Here is a 4,592-nt window from a genome sequence, read left to right on the forward strand (position 1 = left end):
AATACCGAATGCTGAAGATGTTGAGCAACAGGAACTCTCATCCATGGCTAGTGGGAATGCCCAATGGTAGAGCTACTTTGGGAGACAGTTTGGCTGTTTTTTACAAAACCAGATATACTCTTATCATATGGTCCAGCAATTGTCCTCCCTGGTGTTTACTGAGAGGAGTTGAAAACATGTTCCCACAAAAACCTGACACAAATGTTTATAGGAACTTTATTCATAATTGCCAGATTTGGAGGCAACCAAGATGTCCTTCAGCAGGTAAATGGCTGATTATACCATCATACTTCTGGACAGTGGAATATGATTCATCCCTAAAAAAAGAAATGAGCTATCAAGTACGAAAAGACATGGGGGAACCTTAAATGCATATCACTAAGTGAAAGAAGCCAATCAGAAATGGCTACCTACTGTACGTCCCAACTCTATGACATTCTAGGAAAGACAACACTATGGAGACAGTAAAAAGATCAGTGGTTGCCAGGAGATTGAGAGGGGAATATGAATAGGGCAATCACAGAGGATTTTTAGGGCAGCAAAAATACTCTATGCAATGCCATAATGATGGATCCATGTCATTATACATTTGTCCAAACCCATAGAATGTACAACACCAAGAGTGGGGGCACCTGGGTGGCTCAGTCAGTTAAGCATCTGACTTCAGCCTAGGTCATTATCTCATAGTTTGTGGGTTCAAGTCCCACATTGGGCTCTGTGCTGACTGCTCAGAGCCTGGAGCCTGCTTTGGATTCTGTATCTCCTTCTCTCTCTGTCTCTCTCTGTGTGTCTCTGTCTCTCTCTCTCTCAAAAAAAAACATTAAAAAAAAATAAACAGTGAGCCCAAAGGTAAATTATAAACTTTGGGTGATGGTGATGTGTCAACGTAGGGTCATCACTTGTTACAAATATACCAGTCTGCAAGAAGATGTTGATAATGGTGAAGTCTCTATATGCATGGGGTACAGGGTATATGGCAAATCTCTATACCTTTCCCTCAGTTCTGCTGTGAATCTTAAACTGATCTAAAAAATATCCTTAACAGAAAGAAAGAGAGAGAGAAGGAAATCTTGTCGTATACTACAACATGATGAACATGGAGGATATTATGCTAAGCTAAATAAGCCAGACATAGACAAATGCTGCATGATCTCACTTACATGCAAAATCTGAAAAAGTCAAACTCATACGTACAGAGAGTATGATGGTGGTTGCCAGGGGTTGGGAGAGGGGAAAATGAGGAGATGTTGGTCAAATGCTACAAAGTTTGAATAATGAAGGATGAGTAAGTTCTGGGGATCTAACGTAGAGTATGGTAGCTATCATTAGTACTACATTGCATACTTGAAATTTGCTATCAGAGTAGATCTTAAATGTTTTCACCATACATTAAAAAAAAATAACTATGTGACATGATGGATGTATCGATAAGCTTGATTGTGGTAAACAACTACAACGTATACATATATCAAACTATCACATGTGCTCCATAAATGTAAACAATTTTTATTTGTCAATTATATCTCAGGAAATCTGGGTACAACAGCACTTCTAACCAATATAGAAAAAAAAAAAAAACTTCATAGCAGAGAAACCTGGCAGGCACCACCTGAACCCAATGATCAAGGTTAAACCCCACAAGAAACCAATCATATTGACATCACGTGTCCCAACATGATGTGACAAGAAGGACATACCACCTCTGCGGTCCTTCCCCAAAGTTCAAAATCTCAGTCTTTTCATGAGGAAACATCAGGCAAACCCAAACCGAGAGACCTTCCACAAAACATCTGACAATCACTAGTCAGAGTGTCACAGTCATGAAACTGTCACAGATCAGAGAAGACTAAGGAAATAGGACAACTGAAGAAAGAGAAGAACAAAGGTACAGAAGAGAAGAGGAAAGAAGTAGAAAAGGAAGATGGTGAAAGGTTTGCCCATCATCAGGTAAGTATGAAGACTTCTGAACCTGAATTCTTATTTCTCATTTCATGTTTGCAATTTTCTGAACACGCAACAGGAATCTCATGTACCTACTCTTCCCCATACCCTCCCATCCCCCCAAAAAAGACTTAAAAACAGAATTTGTCAAAGGAAATATAAGCATCTATCTCTCTAACTGTAAATCTTAAAACTATACTTGGAATCTGCAACCATGCTGTCCCCTTTTCTGTATAACTCTTCGTAAAATGCTGTACATAATATTACATGAATCGTGTGTACTAATAGATACCTCTTTTACTTAGTTATGGATTCTAATGATTCCTTAAATTCTCTAATATTTTGTTTTGATCTTAGGTTAATTATTGCTTATTGTAAAAATTCTGGGACAGTTTATAAAAATCTAAATTGTAAACCTTTTAAAAGAGCTGAATACATTATCATGCAAATTATCATGTACTTATGTAATATCCCAACAACATTTCTAGATGTTCGAAGTATGTTAAGACTTGATAGTCTAAGTGATTGATAGTACTAGGATTACTACAATTCATTCATAATTTGACCACAAGTTTTTATTGAGCATTTACTACGTGCTAGGATCAGGTAGGGCTAATATACTGAAAGAGAGATATGGTCTCTGTCTTATGGAGCTTAGAGTCTAGAGAAGGAGACAAACATAAACAAGGGCAAATAATAATTAATATTTACAAAATATTACAAGTTCAATGAAGGAAGAGTGTTTTGATAAGAAAACCCAGTCAGGGGGCCAGGGGAGGGGAATGCCTCCTATTTTTCTTCAAAAAACTTGGAATTATTATAAACCTGTACTACACACATTTGAAAGATGGATAAGAAGCCAGTTAAAAGTTTAAGATATTAGGATACCTAAAGATATTAGGACATGCTAAAATAAGTTCTTAGTTTCCTGGCATTCATGATAGAAAGAGAAAACCATTTGTACTATGGTTCCCATCTCAGAAAATACACTGAGTCATCTGAAAAGACCAACATTTCTCTGATGCTGGTTTCAAGCAGGAATTTTTCCTGTGATTCTTTATATAAGGAACACTAGATAAATTAATACTATGATTTCTCTGTGTTATTTTGTATAAGATACCAAAATGTTCTTCAAATGTACCTTCCCGGTATTAACCCAACTTAAAACACAAACTAATACAATATCAGAATGACTTTCTGGTGATATGACTAAATGCAGTGACTGAAAAAAAAGTAGTAAATGAGTGTCATTTAGACTCTCAAGTACTAGCTAACAATCAAACCGAAGTCTTCTGAATGGTAAAATTTAATAGCTAAATTCTCTGCTGAATATCTACTGGGCTCAGATCATGTATCATTATTTGAGGAGAAATCCATACACTTCCAATAGCAGACATAAGGAATTAACGGAATTAACGTTTGTGATGAACAACTTAGTAACTAACCTTCTATTCTTGTTCAAGGAAAGTGACAGAAGCAAACTATATGGATATCAGGGGACAAGGGTTAAGACGTTTTTCAATGAACAGCAACAACACAAATTTGAAATTGTTTAAGCGTATGGCCAAGCATTTGGCTGAGATGACAAAATCTGACATCATAAGGCACCAAAAAATTATTTGACCCTATCTCCCCCCAAAAATGTAAGTATTTCCATTACCAATTGACCACACTGACCACAAAAAACTTCACATGGAACTCACTGAGTCTTTCTTTCCAAGCAGAACTTCATCATCACAATGGGTCTGCCAGGATGATTTATCAGAAAATGTACCAGGTATTTGAATGAACTAAGCTCTTATCTGGGTTTATTTAATAAAGTCCATTTAAAAATTAGACAATGACTACTAAATATAATGATTTTTGTTTCCACATAATTGATGCTAGGCTGTTCTTTCTGACAACAATCCACCAAAACATTCAGCTGCATCTTCATAAAGCAAATACAACCATTAGCCCAGAAGAGGTGCTTCCTTTCCTTTCCATTTTCACTGATAAGTGGGCACAGATCCAATCCATCCACTAGCAATGGAGGAAGTATAGAATTCTGAACAAACAGTGGATATCAATATTGAAAGCATTAGAACTGTTCTTCAGAGAGACTGTGCTTGATTTAATGGGGAAAAGAAATCAGCCATTAAAAGTGCTGATGGATTCTCTATGTCTCTTGTCCCCAGATAATAAGGATGTGAATGCTGAGGTGCTTGGAGCACGAGTCAACCACAAGTATGAGATGGGCTGAAATAAGCTTCTTTCCACTCATGGAAGCCTTCCCACAGACAAGAAGTAGAAAGGAGGGGAAAAAACAAAATGGGTTTTGTTTATTTTATTATTTATTTATTGACTTATTTATTTATGTATTTCTAATATGAAATTTATTGTCAAAGAGCACCTGTTGGGATGAACACTGGGTGTTGCATGGAAACCAAAATGGGTTTTAGACTGTGGCCTACTTCACCAAATTCATTTGGCCCACATAGACCTCCTAATGGCCAATGACCAAAGGCCATCCATATGTAGAAGAAAAAAGAAACACACTTTCCTTGCGACTTTTGAGGGGTTTGTTCTCCTCTTGAGCGGCCGTGGTAGACTGTCTTCTCTTGGGAACAGAGAATTGATTTTTCATTTTTGTGGTCTATACTCAAATCATC

At 36.9% G+C, this 4,592-nt stretch overlaps 1 long non-coding RNA gene across 1 annotated transcript; it reads left to right on the forward strand.

Annotated features, from left to right (window-relative positions):
* The first annotated feature begins 1,726 nt into the window (after positions 1–1,726).
* Positions 1,727–3,777, forward strand: LOC121041047 (uncharacterized). The gene is made up of 3 exons (XR_005795538.1): positions 1,727–1,947; positions 3,405–3,584; positions 3,666–3,777. It is a non-coding gene; the product is annotated as an uncharacterized LOC121041047 (long non-coding RNA).
* The last annotated feature ends 815 nt before the right edge of the window (positions 3,778–4,592 follow it).

Source organism: Herpailurus yagouaroundi, unplaced genomic scaffold (assembly GCF_014898765.1).
Source record: "Herpailurus yagouaroundi ecotype Mexico unplaced genomic scaffold, PumYag 182, whole genome shotgun sequence".
Classification (NCBI taxonomy): Eukaryota; Metazoa; Chordata; class Mammalia; order Carnivora; family Felidae; genus Herpailurus; species Herpailurus yagouaroundi.